The sequence below is a fragment of the Paramormyrops kingsleyae genome, chromosome 4 (genome assembly GCF_048594095.1).
Source record: "Paramormyrops kingsleyae isolate MSU_618 chromosome 4, PKINGS_0.4, whole genome shotgun sequence".
NCBI classification, from domain to species: Eukaryota; Metazoa; Chordata; class Actinopteri; order Osteoglossiformes; family Mormyridae; genus Paramormyrops; species Paramormyrops kingsleyae.
This window is the reverse complement of record NC_132800.1, coordinates 36,187,740-36,205,725: the sequence shown is the minus strand read 5'-3', so window position 1 is coordinate 36,205,725 and position 17,986 is coordinate 36,187,740.

Below are 17,986 nucleotides of genomic sequence, written 5' to 3'. Positions count from 1 at the left end.
ACATGGTGAGGTCACCTCGCAGCACAATTCTCATTGGCCGCCTACCTGCAAGGGTCTGATTCAGACTGCAAGACAGGGATGGAATGTGTAAAGCAAACTGACTAGTCAGACAAGCTGACCAATCAGAGTGCACTGGTCTTATTGGGGGTGGGGCTTAAAGGTCTAGTAGACCGTTTCAGACAGAGGGTGAATAGAGATATACCGTATAACAAAAATAATGTGTTTTTGGAACACTGACACATGTAAATCTATTCTAGTAGAACCCAAAATATAATTATGAACAGTGAAAATGAGCATAATAGGTCCCCTTTAAATCCCGCTGGCATTTTAGCACAGATTGGCAACGAGGAATGCACACTTCCCAGAAGAAAGAACATACCCAGCTGGAGGGGAATAGACCTGGTCCACTGTTGGACTCCGACAGCTCAAACCCCTGAGGGCTATGTGAGTGTGATATGGGGGGGAGGGGGGTGTTATTGTAAGTGCACAACCACCGTGAACAACAATAAGGAACAACAACATTGCGGCCTTAATATCAGAGGTGACAGCTCACCTTCCTCTGCCCGGATTCCTCGGTCAGTGGATATATGACACATAATCAATCACAGTGTCCACAGAGCAGTCGTTAAAAAGACTCATCCGGGCCAATCAAGTAGAGCCAAGCACCGTAGAGATTCCTAAAATAAGACGTCTGAGGGCTTTTTCTCACAAAAGTAATATCATCTTGAGGCAGCCATTGGTCAGTCACACTGAGCCCAAGGACCTAGAAAAGATAAGTGGAGTAAAGGTGCTTTCGTCTTCCTGCCTTTCTGTCTTATGATGCGTGACGTCTGACATAGAGGGGAAGGGGGACTATGGGCCAGGATAGGTGGGGGGGTCGGGGGTGCGTACCATGCATGTCCAGCCTTTCACCTCCAAGCTCCCAGTGCACCCAACTGCGGCACGGCCCGACCCATTTCCGCGATTCTTAAGAACCAGTTTATAGCAATAAACTATATATTTTAAATGATTGCGCATAGCCGCAGACATTTGAAGTAATTCATTGTGATTCTGTAGGTTATTAGGTAATTCACTGCGAAAATACAGTGAACTGATGTTCTATTTGCGGTGCGATTTTTAATTCCTTACAGTACAGGGGAACGATTAGTTGTTGCCAGCAACGAACCGTTACTGTCGCAAGATGTATAAATGAGTAAGCAGACTCCTAATCATGAGGGCATGGTGCATTTTAACGACTTCACGGGGATTTCACAATGATTGGGAGCACGGGTCTTAAACACGTGTATGTGAATTTCACATACAAAATATTTTATATTTGTGTGGCAGGGGGTGCATTGCTTTCACAGTGAGCCATACTCACTGTGTATGGCTATGCCACTGCATCACTGGAATCGTCTTCTAGGTGGTGCACTGGTTGACGTGCCCGATCTGATGAGGCATCAATCTGGGATTCCTGTGTTTTGTTTCAGAGACAGGCTGCGTTTGCCTGTAGGCTGGGGGATTTGTGCAAGTGGCAGTTCTTTATTTTTGGTTCTGGGAATGATACCGGCGGGGGTGGGTTGGCGGGGGCAGGGCCTGGCTGCTGATGAGGGCATAAATTGGGACACCATAGCCTGGGAATCTGAGGCGGGGACGGGCGGGTCGTGGAACACCATATCTCAAGACCAAAACGGTTCGTTGGGTTTAATGAATGCCTCAGGAATTTCTTAAAGCCTTCCACGAATCTCTGCTCCAGTGAGGGGGCCGGATTCTCCGCTCTGCACCGTTTGCAACATTTAATCCAACAGTCCTTTTCCCATCAGTCCCTAGTGGAATATTATAGATGTATTAGGAATAAGGTACAAATCCACCAGTTTCCAGGAAGGATTTACTCACCTGAAGATCTTCCATGTCTTATTGGAATATTGCAGCTGGTGTCTTTAATGAGATCACAAGTTTCTACCATGTAATTAAGGCTGTAGCCATAGAGTCAACATTATAATATATATGGGGGGGGGGGGGGACATGTACCCCCAATATATATTAGAATTATGGTCTTGCATTCAATAATGACTAGAACACTCTATACCATATCCATAAGAACAAATGTGCATTTCTCCACAAATTTTTACTGTCGATTTTTATTCCATTCATTGAGAAATTAGTGATTTTTCTGGGAATGAATAGACGCCCTGCTGGTCACCGAGATGAATGCACGAGGACATGTGCTGAGTTTGTCATAAACATCCCATCCACTTCCTGGTAACATCGATGAGGGAGAGAAGCCAGTCGCCATGGAAACTGCCTACACGGGCGAGGAGGCCACTGCACACGCCAGTGATTCACTGGTTTCCTGCCTGTGAGCAGCATTTCAGGCGGCTTTAAGGGCCCCTTCTGCTGATTTTCTCTGCTTTCTGTTAACATTTCAGTCATTCAGCTTAAGTCTTTATTTCCTTCGCTGGCTCCACTTCAGGAAAAATACACTTTTCTCTCTCTCTCTCTCTCTCTCTCTCTCTCTAATCCTGTGCTGTTCAATGTAGTTTTTGTCACTTGGCTGAATTTCATAGCAAAAACAATCCTCTCATGCACTGATGAAGTCATTACATTGCATTCAGTCAAAACATAATTAATAGGCATAATGAAATTATTAAAAAAAAAAAAAAAAATGGAGGAAATAAATGCCAGGAGGAAAAAAAAAAACACAAATGAATAAGCAATTAATAAAACGCTGCTTTTGTTTTAAGTGAGAGCAGTGGATTTATGTTCCGTGGTTCTCCTGCACTCGTTCCTGGTGAGTCTCTAAGCATGAAAATCAGTGATTTCCACGCACTGTAAACATATGTCAGCAGATTAAGGTCTCTGCCAACCTAAAAGCTAAACAAGTCCCTCTCAGGTGGCTTCTAATGACACTAACTGATCACCCAAAACAAACAGGGAGCAGGCTGCAGCAGCCTCGGGCGGGAACGAATGGGAGACTTCGGCTTACATATTGAAACAGACGACATAGAGTCGAAGAATCCCTGTGATAGGCCTCTTAGATGCTGCGGTGAAGAGGAAGCGCAGGATGTATTTATTTATTTATTTCATATTTTTATTCATGCTCTTTACGCTTATGGATTATTGTGACTCATGTATATTTAGCTGCATGTCAATCAACAGTTCAAGGTCGTTCTTAATGCTCAGGCTTCGAAAGACACGTGTTTTGATTTAGTGGCGAAACACTCCATTTAATTCAAGGGTGTGAAGCTCGCTGATATTTTCCCCGAGCTTATCAGGGAGCACGAGCCTCTGTCCGGCCCCCGTGTCGGGACTCGACGTGCATCTCCGCGGGGTTCGTAACAATCTTTTGGCAGTGTGCACCAGGCCCCTGAGTTCTGATATCTCCATGGCGACCTACCCCTCCCCCAACCACGCTGGGACATAGTGGCATGGTTCTTGTACTGTGGGCACGAGTGTCGATTCCCTGAAAAAAAATGACTGGCGCCCACAAAACACACGGTGGGTAGGGACAAAAGGGAGAAAAGGAACAAAGGAGGTTCCAGCAGGTGTTTCCAAAGCCTCCATATAAGACTAGATGTAAAATGGCAGGAAACATGTCCTCAATCAGCCCACTGGGTACCGCAGGGCCACATGAGAGAAAATAAAGCTCATCTCAAAAACCAGTATTGATCATCTCCTGTTTTTGAAAAGAGAAACGCCTGTGGTGATTTACTTATTGCCCATTTTTGTATTTCGGAATAAAAAAAGGAAGCAATTCGGAATCACAAAGAGACCAGAAACTTTTTACAATGTCTGTCACACTCACGTCAGAGAAATTGGTCTCTGTAAAATCACATCTTAGGACGCCGAAGTTTGTCCGCGCCATTCAATCCTGGCATTTTCTAATGTCCTTTTAGAGTCTATGCTTATCAGAAACGTCACCTATCAACTCCATAAGGACCTCGGAAAAACATTCCCCCGCAAGCAGAGACAGGACTGCAAGGAAGGTCTCTGCTTGAGTGTCGTATGTTTATCTCTCCCAGGTTCTTCGTTCGTAATAGATTCTGTACATCGCGTGAATGGATTCTCTGCACGGAAACCTTAAATGTTTGTGTGTGTACCAGAGGTGTTGGGAATGCGGGTTGGAAGGAAATGGACCTTTACATTGATCTGTAGTTAAACCTTCCTGAATTCTCTAACATCGATTGATTTCACTGGGTGGTCAGTGCATATTCCTTCATTTCCAGTGTTTTTTTTTTTATAAATGCAGGAACACATGTGCAGCTCATCAGGATGAATCCCTGGACTGTATTAATCAGACAATCACACGGTGAAACTTGGATCAGTGCCAGTGATTGAACTTTTTATACTTTTGTAGTGATATTTTCCAGGGTAATTCAGATTGATTAATTACTGTGTCCACCTTAAGCCTAAATCCTTTAGAGTTATGCCTGGTTACATCGCGTTCTTAGATGTTCCGCCACCTGATGGCCAAAAATGGTATGACAAGGCTGGAGATAACTTAAGATATACTGGCTGGAGACACCTGAAAAAATAATGGCAGAATAACCAAGAATAATGAACACTGTGGCGCTTGTTGGCTGGTTATTCGTGCAGAAGCTCAGAGTTGATTAGCTGATACGAAACCTGATGGGTGATCACAACTTCTTTGTTTGCATCCCTCTCTTGTTATGGAGGAAAAAATGATGATCAGCCATGAGTGGAACTGTTGGGGTGGGAGAGGAAACCAGCAAAAGGGAAGCTTTCGTTATGAGTTGGATCCCTGGCCATGAAAGTGTATAATCTTTGTTCGCAGGCTACTGATCTTTAATTCCAGGCTCTGGAGGGTTCAGCTGTGTTGTCTCTATTTCGAGACCCTTGCAGCTGTGCACATTTAAAACTCCACAGAAATCAGCCCAGACTACATTCTAGAGACGTTCTTTACACCTAATTACCAGGATACAGACTAAACAGTGGATGATAATCTTTCCATCGTTATCTCCTAATGATCAACCACAATGACAAGAAGATTCTAGGGTGTGATCTTGTGTATATCCTTTTAGAAACAGCCAGGGGTCATTTGTACAAAGTTAAGATTTTCCTTAAAGTCCGAGTTAAGGTATCCTTAAAATAAAATTGATTGCACAAAACATGCTTAAGTCTATCCCTTAAGGTTTCCTTAAAATGTTCACCTATAAGTATTTAAGTTTCTCTCCTCATCTCGGTCTTATACTTAGGGAATACCTTAAAGTTCCATTAATGTTTGCGCAAAAGACCCCAACAATCAAAGTAAGGAAAATAGCTTAAGTTTATGGTGATAAATGTAGAAAATGAACGCGTCCTGAGAAGATCATCCTAAAATAAGGCCCCAATAACAAATTTACACTAATAAGACAAAGTTTACATCACGGCAGAGGTAGGCTATAGCTTGGGATTTACATTAAATAAGCTATGATTTGATTAAATAGCAAATATTTATGAGATAGGAAGATTGCCGATAAATGCAGAAAATTAACACATCCTGCGACTGGGTGTACCCAGTGAATATGATTAATGATGATCAATTGATTTTGCATTATAGATTTGACTGGCTGTCAATTTATGATTTTATTTATATGACCAGCGACATGTTTATAATCCATTATTAAATGAGATAATATGGGAAGTAAAACAGAAACGACTTACCTTTTGTCATAAAATCTGTTAGACTATACAGGTTTTATTTTTTATTATATTTTGTTTTGCAAACCCTTTTCACATTAACATATGAATATAAAAAAAACAATTCACTAATATTTGCGATGTCCAAGCTATATCTTCCTGACTGGCATCCTATCCAGGGTGCCCTGCGTTTTGGCATCTAGCGAGAGATTTGTCAACTAGAGACATATTTTGGAAGGATTCATTTAGAGAACACTGGTTTTGGCAAATTGGTGAGTAAACGCGGAGGATGTCAGCAGTTTGGACATATTTTAAGATAATGGACGACGAGAGAAGTAAAACAGAATGTAAGTTCTGTTCTGCTAAAGTGTCAAGAGGAGGAAGGGACAGCACGTCATTAAATACAAGCAATCTGATCAAACATCTGAAGACGCACCATACCGCAGAGTACAAGGAGTTTGCTAATGCTAGCAATGAACAACAAACCTCAGCGCAAATTCTGGAGAAGCAAGAGAAAATTAAAGTTATTTAAAGTTAGATATAAACTAACGTTTCCGGTTAAATATAGGGTGACCAGATAATCCATGTCAGGGAGGACACATTGAGCTACTACGGGTTTTACAAACTACTTTCAAATTGAAAGGCTCCTATGCTCAGCTAAATAGTTCAGCTCTGCTTGTGCTTTGACTGGTTTGTTTCCTTGACTGAAAGACTCATCCAGCTGTTTCACATTAGCATTAGTGACACATGCATGATTATAGGAGACTGACCAATCAGCAAACAGCAAGAACTCAGTGCTCAATTGAAATCCAGGTCCGTTTAATTGAAATGGTAATTCACAATTCCTGTCCTAGCTCAGATTGTCCTCCCTGACATGGATTATCTGGTCACCCTAGTTAAATATAAATATACGTTTCCATAAAATATAGGTACACCTGGGTGTGTTTTCTTTGCTCTACCAAGCGCTCCAGTCACAGTTTTTATACGGTCTGCGTCCCGCGACTTAGGTTTCAGGTAAATAAATACTTATTTATAAATATGTGTGTGTATAACAATATAAAATATACTAATTAAACACTGGTATCGGATCGGTACTCGGTATAGCCCGATACCCAAAGGCCAGGTATCGGTACTGGTATCGGGACAGAAAAAGTGGGATTGGTGCATCCCTACTTTATGCCTGGAAAGCCATAAATATTTCAGGAAAAAGACAGATACCGTTAATGGATGATGAAATGGGAACCACCCATTACCTGGTGCATCCTTTGGGGAAGTTGTGATACTGCCCCCTATTGGTCGAGATCATGTCCACAACCTCAGCTAAAGTATCACGAGTAGGATCCATTTCTTTCTTTTGGAGTGTTTACGGGGTGACATAATGGAGAGACAGAGTGATGCTGTGTGTGGATGGATATGTTTGTATGTCAGAGAGGTGTACCTCAGAGGTGTCTCTGTTCACACTGCGGACATCTCCGCCATCTCCCCTTCAGCTGATAAACAGCCTCATATCACTGACTGTACACCCACGGCAGCGCCCCCCAGAGGCCAGTCGCGCTATACGTTTGCACACACGCGCTTCCCCTCCGAAGACACTCTGAGACACCCTCGCAGCTGTCTCTCCTATCTGCTGTCTCATTATTCGTTAGACTGCGTCTGTTAATTAGCCCGGAATGCGAAGGCAATTGAAAAGAAGGCGCCTGGTTGCTATGGAAACAGAGGACGATAAGAGATTTATCCCGTTTTCAAGATGTCCCGTTTTTCCCCCAATCAAACAGTTTAAGCTGTCAGCCCAGTTTTCTTAATACGCCTTAAATACTCACCGTTACGTATGACACATATTGTTGACAAACGGTTTACAATGACAGCTTTAATGATCGAAAATAATGAGGAATCCACATGGCGTAATGAAGACTGCCTGCAACTGCTTGTAGACGGGCAACCCCCTGATCTGCAGGATCTTCACACTCTGCTCCACCTTCTCCCGAGACAGGTTGTCGGAAGTGGGCGGGGTGCTGTCAGAAGAGGGCACATCTCCACACAGACGCCGCCTGGCCGTCTCACTTCGACTGGCTCAAAGCTGAGAACAGCTGCCGGCGTTCAAATAGAAATGCTCAAACCCACAGCCACCAAAAGGGGGCGCAGATATTCCCGCCATCCCGTCCACAGCACACAGGCCTGGATTTATGTCATCGTAGAGTTCCCTCTTTGGGCTGTTTTAAACCATCACGAACATTGTTATTATTATTATTATTATTATTATTTTGAAATTTTAGACCATTTTGGGAATCCAGCTGGTCGTCATAATGAAAGCAGCATACCAGATTCTCTTTGCTGGACAGTGTGTTTATTGCAGCCGTGCATGGTCTGCCGCAGTCATGCATGATCTGCAGAAGTGTGCAAGTCGGTCGCATGACTCTCGTAGGCTTTAGAATATCATCATGATGAATTCAGCTATATGGAACTGGGCTCTCAAACGAGAAGCAGATTTGGTTGGCTGGGGAAATAGTAACGATGATTTATGGAGTCTGACCCCAGACAGAGAGGGGCTCAGCGCTGGTTAGCCCCCAGAATGCTCCTCAGCCGGTGACACTGGCTAGGCCCAGGGGTGTAATACCCACATGATTCACCAGTGAGAAGGCCGAGGAGTGATGGAGAGAGAGAGAGAGAGAGAGAGAGAGAATGAAAATAGGGTGCTGGAAGCTTACCAGAATAACAGAGAGTGGGTGGGGAATCCCAGGACAGTTTCACATGAGCCTCTGAGAAAGCAGGCACGTCAGGTTCATCTCAGCCAGCAAGAGAATGGGTAACTATGAGTAATCACCCATGTAAGGGTAGTCTCAGCCAATCAGAGGGAGGGTGACAATCAAAAACTATCCATGTAAGGGTAGTCTCAGCCAATCAGAGTGAGGGTGACAATCAAAAACCACCCATGTAAGAATAGTCTCAGCCAATCAGGGAGTGGGTAACAATCAGAGACTATCCATGTAAGGGTAGTCTCAGCCAATCAGGGAGTGGGTAACAATCAGAGACTAACCATGTAAGGGTAGTCTCAGCCAATCAGGGGGTGCGTGACAATCAGCAATCCCATGGCCTTTTTTAATATCTCAAAAGACAGTTGTCTTGCTGTGAATAAAGAGAAGCCTATAATGGGAAGCTGAATTGCAAAGGGTCCTCGGGCGGCGAAAGTGACACTGAGCACGGTCTCTCCACTTAACAGCTTCAGCCAGCCGCATCCCCAGCAGGTACGTACATGACCAAATGCCACGATAAGTCATACCGCTCAATGGCATCCATTACGCCGTTGCCATGGGAATTAGGTCGATGGACTGCAGAATTGGAACAGCAGCCTTGAGACCCTTGGACAGTGACAGGACTGTGTTTTGCGTGTGAAATAATAGCAGCAGCTCCCAGGAAGTGTGAAATATTGGCCGTGTGCTGTGGACTGCGATCTCTTTGGGAATCCAGCATTGCAGGCAGCGGCGTGTCCAGCGGGTCGGGGGGGGCACAAGGACACTGGCCCCTGCTGAAAGCTGAGTGACCCCCCCTCCCCGGAGCATCCCATCCCCTGTCACTCACCAGTTCAAAACATATAATTGATCAATGTATGAATTATTGCCCCTCATGTGTCCGTCACCATAAAAAATACCCTCAAATTGCCCCCTGGGGAAAAGGGACTGTTGAGGTCAAGGTGAAAGACGGGGGAGGGGCCACAACCGGGAGATAATTAGCAGTAATCAGTAAATGGCAATTAAGCAGCTGGAGAGCTGGTAATCCCCGGCGGTTTATACGTTGTACCATCAAGTAGAACAATGTCAGCAAATATAAGAATAAACACACCGGTTTAAAAAACAAAAAAGCTTTGAAAACAAAATAGTTGTCTGCAAAAAATTACATTTCACATTAGCACCTCGGAGAGATGTGGGCTTTCACATAACATGTGCTGATGTAGTTTAACGCTCGTTGACGGGCGGTTTTCGCAGTGAGACGTTCATTAAGCGTCGAGATTAATAGCCCCCGCGCTGCGAGCAGCTGAAGCAGTTTGCTTTGATACTCTTGAATGAGACACCTAAATGTGAGGGAGATAAGATACCACACCTGCTGTAATCATGCCGCCGTACCCTTCATACTGCAAGTACCCTTCATAAACAAAGAAGAAAATAGCAGAAAAATGATACATTCCATAGAAGCGTCTCCCTTAAATTCTAATCAATGCTACTGGATGCATCGCTGATTAAAGTTTTATCATTCAAATTCTCAATGACATCAGCAAGCCCTTGCTTTTCTCCACACTAAATAAAAATGCTTCATTTGTTGATTTATCTTGTTTCTGCAGTGAAACACACAGATCTCCTTCACACACCAGGCCTGTGTGCTATTCTAATGATATTTTTCAAAAGCAACGCTGCAGTGGTGTTTTGAAATCTTGGAGATAAAATTCGCCAAATGGAGGTTGGGGGACAGGGGTGTTTATAGCTATTGAAAAGAATCAGGGGCTGAGTCGAGTTTACCTGGGGCTTAACCTGGGGCTTAACCTGGGGCTTAACTTTTTTTTGAAGGAAAAAATACTCGGGGCTAAAATACTCTGGACTATAGTCCTCAGAGATTGGACCTAATGATGTCCATAGAGGGAGTATTAGGGTTACCCAACAATATGATTTGCTGAATTTTGTCACCATGATCTCAAAATGCCACTATATACCCGAAATACCACAGTATAACCGAAATACCACAGCATACCATATCGCTGCCCAAGCCTGCACGAATGCATATCATAGCTTATGGCTTGTGTAAGCAGGGCGGGAGAGGAATGGAACCTTCTGGATTAGTGTCACTAAATAAAGAAGTTACATCTTCACAAGCAGGAGCTGCTGGGGTGTGGAGGGGAGCTCAGTCTGTCATTATATGTTAATACCCAGCTTAATTCACACCTCGGGTCTTACGGGAAGACTAACTTGGACCTGTCACCCATAAACGCGATAATGATGCACAGGGATGAGAAATTTTCTTCATTCATCATCCTGACGTCGCTCATTATCGAGTAACTGGGGTCAATGATGAAATCCTCAGACTCGATGTGACCTTGGTGATGGGGGTGTCTGGACCAGCGCAATATGCCAGACAGAGCAGAAAAGCCAGGAGGCCACACAAATAAGCTCTAATCCACATTTAGGACTAGAGGAATTATTCAAATTAAGCGGCGTTAGATGGTGTAACAGGAATGGACCAGCCTGACCCGTTCTGAGCACTGTCCCAGGAGCCGTGTTAAGAAAGTCCCCCGGGAACACATGGGACTCATTACTCAGACGTCACATGACCACGAGCTGGGCTCTGCACCGGTAACTTTCTCATCATTATGGGGAAGATCTGGTTGGAAGCGGTAAATTCACATTTTATGTAGTTTTTGAGGAAGCAGGGTCAGACAATCAAAGGTTGAGAGCCTTGCTCAAGGGTCCAACGGTAAAACCACAATGCCGACCCAGGGATTTGAACCACTGACCTTCCGATCACAGGCTCAGTGTCCTAACCCGCTAAGGCATACACTGAAATATTTCACATTTTATAGCGGGTATGGACCGAATTTGTGCTGTACATTATGCACCATGGACACTGGTCCCTGGCAGATTTGACTATAAAAAACAGACACAACCCCTCCACCATCCCGGTGAACCCCTCCGCCATTCTGGTGAACGTACTGAAGCCCTGAGAATATGCTTGACCAGCAAAGAGGAATGGCATTTTTCAGTGTGACCAGTGGGGGAGGGGGCTGGGAACTATATCTCCATGACAACGCAAGCGCACACGTACCCCATTAGCCGTGGAGTGTCCGGTAAATAGGGTGTGTTTGTGCTATGAGAGAGCGGCGTGATCGTTTAAGCGGGTCTCCCCGCGTGTGTGCATGCATACAGGGAAATGTGAAATGGGAGGAGTTTATGGCCCCTCTATTTAATATTCTCAATGACTGTTTTACCATGAAGGTGGGATTTTCTAATTCCATTTCCTGTTAACAGGCCTGGATTTTGGGCAGGGCTTTCTCATGCCCGTAGGATGTGAAATTTGCCTCCCACACCCCCCAGATTAATCTCGCTCCCTCTGGGGTCAGGGGCTGGGTTCACACGGTCCGAGAGTGGCCGGTGTTCTGTCATCCTGGTGCCTTTGTGTCCGTACGTGGTTTTCATAACCGAGCAATGTCCAAACCCCCCCGACTATAATGGTACTTGGCCTGTTGATCTGGCACCGGGTTCTGTTCTACCCCAACGGGGGACCTACAATCGCACAGTGTTCCTGCCAGAAGGACAGAAGAGGTTGCAGGAGGACAGGAGGGCTAAAGGCCGGGGGGGGGGGGGGGGGGGGGGAATATGAGGGTTAATAGCAGTCAGGGGGCTCTCCATGGAAACTCATGCCAGCGGGCTGAAGGGCTTCACCATCAGTGAAATGGCGGTTATCATGGTAACACAGCATCCTATTAATTTACATCACAAAGTGAGACAGATTGATTTGTTTACAATATCGCCGTGTTTGTTTCATAAGTTTAAGAATTAATTGAGACATAAATGTGGCTAAACGAAAGCGAGCATGAGCCTGAGGATCAGGCCGCCCCTGAAGCCCGAACCACTCGCAGGACTGACGCCCGGGCAGCTCAGAGCTGAACATATGGCCGCCGAACACGGAGCCGCCGCGCTCCCGCCCGCGTGTGACCAACATCACACGGATTCACCATATGCACCGTTCTGAGAGGAGCGGGGTGGCTGCCAGCAGATGCTCAGTGCCCTCGCAATGCTCCAGCAACGGTGTGGAAACGTTACTGTTCCTGCTGCAAAATCGAGGGAGTGCCCACTCTGAGTCGTTAAGCGTCTCCCTCTAGCTGCCGTTATTACACTCCCTTGTAATTGCCGATCGCCATGGCAACCTCGACCTGGTCTCTGATCCTCTCACCTATTTTGCCTCTGCACTGGCAAGCGGGTACAGAATGGGCCGGAATGTTCTGGAATGACATGTGTTGACCAAGTGAGTCTAGTGAGTCCAGCAGTAGTGAAGCGCCAAGTGGTAGTGAAGCACCAGCGGTAGTGAAGCACCAGTGGTAGTGAAGTACCAAGTAGTAGTGAAACACCAGCGGTAGTGAAGCACCAGCGGTAGTGAAGTACCAAGTGGTAGTGAAGCACCAGTGGTAGTGAAACACTAGCAGTAGTGAAGCACCAACTGGTAGTGAAGCACCAGCGGTAATGAAGCACCAAATAGTAGGTTTTGCTTTGGCACAGCAGCTCAGAGTGTAATGACAGGGTCGGTGGTTTCCTGCATCGACGCTCCAATGCATCACTCTGATTTCAACAGTAAATCTAAAGCAGATGAGCTGTTTTTGTTCATCTCTGAGTCATTTCATCCTGACTATAAGGGAGGAGCCGATACAGAGAGCCCAGGCTAACATGCATGACTGAAATCCAGAGAAAAGAAACACAGATACGGACATATACAGGCATGGGAGGTCACATGCAAGGTCAAATACACAATAAAAGTCAAATACAGACACACACATGCTTACAAGGCCATAGACGCACAGACATGCATGTTCATATCAAATTCAAGCATCAGTCGAACATCTGATGAAGGTTCTACTCGCATATAAACACGCACACACCTGTGGCTAGGCAACCATTTTAAAAAAGCCTCAGTGACCTCTACACAAGTATACATAAATTAATTTTGCTTCATGCTGTGTGCCTTTGTGTGAAAATAATTACACTGTGGGCTGAAAGGCAGAAACAGGGGGAGGGGCAGACACTGGAGGAGGGGCAGATACAGGGGGTGGGGCAGATGCAGGGGGGTTGGGGCAGGAGGTGGGGCAGATGCAGGGGGGGCAAATGCAGGAGGTGGGGGAGATGCAGGGGGGTGGGGCAGATGCAGGGGGGTGGGGCAGATACAGGGGGGTGGGGCAGATGCAGGGGGGGTGGGGCAGATGCAGAGGGGGCAAATGCAGGAGGTGGGGGAGATGCAGGGGGGTGGGGCAGATGCAGGGGGGTGGGGCAGATACAGGGGGGTGGAGCAGGAGGCGGGGCAGATGCAGGGGGTGAGACAGGCCACATCAATGGGGTCCCATTTCAGTAGCAGCATGAGCTTCTCTTCTCACCTCTGATCACACCCACGGAAAAAAAGCTAAAAGGTGAGCTGTGTGTTCCTTTACAAAAAGTGTGTCTGAATGTGTGCGTGTCAGAGAGAGACAGAGACAGACAGAGAGACAGACTGAGACAGAGAGACAGAGACAGACTGAGACAGAGACAGACAGAGACAGACTAAGACAGAGAGACAGAGAGATGCACCCTTTTTACCTGCTTACAATGCATTGTTCTCCATGTTATTTTAAAACAAAAACAAAAGCATTTCATTGGCCACTGCATGATGAATTAATAGCAGAAATTACAAACTGAAAGTAGCATCACAACGTGAGAAAATGACAAGATAAGAGGAGCACCTTGGCGAGGCACAGCCTTTCACAGGGGGCTGTCCCTCCCGGGGTCTGTGTGCTGGATTCTCAGCCCTGCTTGGGTGCCCATAGCTACCCTCGCAGAAACACTATCCCAGAGCATCTCAGATCGTTCAAGTAAAACAATCTACCTGAAGGTCCTTTCAGATATTAAGAAGTATTTTGTCCAATGTTGGATTTATAGTTCAATAGGTGTTCTGAATACGAAAAGAAAACTCAAACATCATAAAAATGCAAAGGCAATCAGCATCCATACGATAAGAGCTTCTACACTTACGGGATACTATAAATGCCTAATTAGGTTAACATCCATTTTCCAGTTAAGATTTTTTTAACGGTTCAGCGTCAAAGGTAATTGGAGCAGGATCATGGGCCAGGTCCTGTGTGTTGTCCCACGGTCAGTACAATCCGTGCCACCCACTGTAAAACCCACTATTAGAAGCGTTAATCGTTAATCTCCCAATTAAAGTCTCTCAGAGTCTTTCTTTCCCCGTAAAGAATGATGCAACTGTTAAAGTAATTAACTTGTCAGCCGAGAGCTGCTGCTTAAATGAGGCAGAATGCTCAGATTTAATTAGCAGCGAGTGTCTGTTTTATCACAGATAGTGGCGGGATTTTGCACACAGGTCATGCTGGAACATTCGAAACTCCACAGAGGCAGAAATAACTGCCCGTAATGGCCACATAACTCTGTGAACTCTTTGTTTCATCACTTTGTGTGTCTGTGAGTAAATTCATGTAGTTAACTAAAAATAATGCAATTAATTAAAAGCATTTTTGACGCTAACCTTAACCCTCACCAAGGTAGCACCTGGATTCCTCTGGATCTGAAGTTTAGCTCCCAGTGAGGAGGAAGAGGATGTAGGATGAAGGATGAATCCCCCCCTCCCCCGGTTCATTGTAATTAGTACTGGGGCCTGTATCACAGAGCAAGATTTGTTGGTCAGATAGATAACTTGTCGGATTTAAGGTGCCCCAGTATAAATGGATTTTATTTTTCTTCATGAACATTTAGCCCAGACTACCTTAAATCCAGCAAGTTATCTTGCAAACCCAAAAATCGAGCTCCATGCTACAGACCCCAGATCAGCTTACACTAATCATTTCCCTGGATCATATTTCTTTCCACAGAATTTCCTTGGTATGACAAAAAAACTCCTGCTCATTCTAAACCTTAAACCTCTACTCTGTATGTAAAATCCTTTTTTTAAACTTTAGTGCAATGTTAATATTGCTCTATATGTTTACATTGCACTGTTTACATATTTATTGCCCTTTTGACATACTGTTTAATTGCACTTTTAGCGCCCTAATTTATATTTGTTAATATAAACAATTTTGTTGACAAACTCTTGGATCTCAAGGGGTCTGTTTCATGAAGCAAGATTTCTTGCTTAGCCAGATAACTTGTTGGATTTAAGGTACTCTGGGCGAAATGGACTTTATCTTTTGTTCACTTACATTTTGCCCAGACTACCTTAAATCTGACAAGTGATCCTGCTAATCAAAAATCCTGCTTTGTGAAACAGGCCTCAGCCTCCTTCTTGAAGGATGAAATCATGCACCAATGCTCTTTAATGAGCGGAGCAGACTCTCCGCTACCATTGAAATTCATGGCCATGACCAGACTGCATATATTCTGATCTTTAGGTGTGTTGGCGCAGAATTGTCACTTCACCTGTCACCCCAGGCCCCTCCTGTCTCCCCCCCCATCTCAATGTGAGGTTATACCTCCCTATCACGGCCCTTCTCTCCGGCTGGGGACAGGGTAGGTGGGGGGGGGGGGGCGCCCCTGTCTAAGCCCAGCCTCCCCCTTTGACATGAGGCAGCTGGTGCTGGCACGTTCTCACTCGGCAGTGGGGGCAGGGGGGTTGGGGGGGGGGCGGTCCTGCTTGCCATGTTATGTCATCGTCTTGAAGGGAGCAGCAACCCTTTTATCTTCAGGATGTAATGGAATGGGGGGGCTCAGACGGGCTCACGTCGTTAGAAGCACCGTGACAACTGCAAGTAAGTGAAAAGGACTGAAACCCCCCCCCCCCCCCCCCCCCCCCGCCCCCGCCCCCGGGTCTGTAGCCTATAGCCCTATTTCATCATCAGGATCCTCACTCCTGGGCATAAAGTCACGGGCCAAACTTTTATCATTTTGAACCAAATAAATTTCACAAAACAAATATGATATAAAATGCAGTAACAGTAGCACAGTGCTTTTTTTTTTGATTGTTGCACATGTTCCTGAAGCATGACCCAAAGCCCGGGCCTGATCACATGTGAGCGATGCACATTACAGCCTCACTGGGAAAGGGTTATGGAAAAGATCAGGCTTTGCATGAAGAACCTGCCGGATCACTGGCCCCGAGATGCATTTGATGGGGGCCCTGAGGGTGCCAGCCTGCACACCCGGGGTAATTAGCTCACGGGGGGGAGGGGGGGGGGGGCTGTTATTCTTATATTTGCAGCCAACTGACTTCCAGCCTCTGTAAATAATGCTTTCCATGGCACAGAATCCAAGCATGGATCAGAAGAACTTTCAGTCAGTGAGCCGACCGCTGCAGTGAATTGTTCAATTACAGCTGCAGAATCCATCTGCATAATTACCCCAGTGCCATCTCCGACATGCGCACTGAGGGGAACGATACAACAGGCCTCCAGAGGGCGAAATGCCTGCCCTGCAGTGGGGGGATGTCAGCGATGCGTATTCATGCTCCCCAGTACGCTCTCCAGCTGTGTGACGCTGTGTCAGTTCGCTCAAAACACTCCTTCCCCTCCCCTGATTGGCCTGTATCGATTGGTGTGCTGTCCGTCAGGCTCCGGCTTAGCCGTGCATTGCCATGGAAACAACGAAATGCACAGGTGAGGTGAAGTAGGGGAGGAAGTGGACACCGATAGTGGACCAGGAAACGTAGACCCTTCCAGCGTGCATTTTAAAAACATGCGAGAAGGTGACCGCTAAAACCTGGAGCTTTATCTTATACACCACACAAGGCTAAAGGGGTGAGAAATCAGGTTATTTTTTAACCAGAATATGGTTAAATCCTTCAAATCCGACCCATGCAGGAAGGTACCTTTGTTACATACAGTATAGATTCTACAGAGGCTACTCTTGTGTGAAGCTCAGATGAGTGAAAAACAGCATCTCTGTGCGAGGTTACTGTACCATAGCTCATAAAAGAGACCCAGGAGACCCACTGTAATAAACTAGCTTTGACGTGAACAAATACTTTGAGGGGTCAAAGCTGATTTCATTACTGCGACAGGGCTATTGAAAATGCAGATGCACGGGGAGTCGGAGAGGGACTCTGAATACAAACGAGCGTCTCATTGCACCTGCCGGCCCCAAGGGGGCAGTAGCAGAGTGGAGGGGCTGCTGTCGGCTCACAGCGACATGCTACATGAGCCCTGTGCTGGGGGGCAGAGACTACATAGGACACTTCTGCTGCCTCTGTGAGACTCAGTTATGCCCGGGTAGATATGCCCGGGTAGACTTTATATTTACTTTCAGTTACAATATAGAGCAATGCCAATATCATCAGAAACAAGAGTCATACCAATTCCTCTAGTAAACAGTAAAGGCCATTCCTATTCAACCAATAAGGAGTGAGGTTCATCCCATTTCCTTGAATCAAGTTAATCTCATTCCCACTCCTCCAATCAATCTTTCCAATCATCAGTAAAGACAATGCCCATTCCTCGAATTAGCAAAAATCAATTTCAATAATATTTCAACAAGCAAGATCATTCGTACCTGTGCTAAATCTGCAGTGAAGTTTGAGAGCATCAATAGTGAAATGAAGTTAAAATGTCTTGGCTGACCTGAACAGCCAAGGGTGTACTACAGCATTGACCCTGGAGGGGGCAGCATTGAGCTATTCTTACCGAGGTCTCATGGGATAA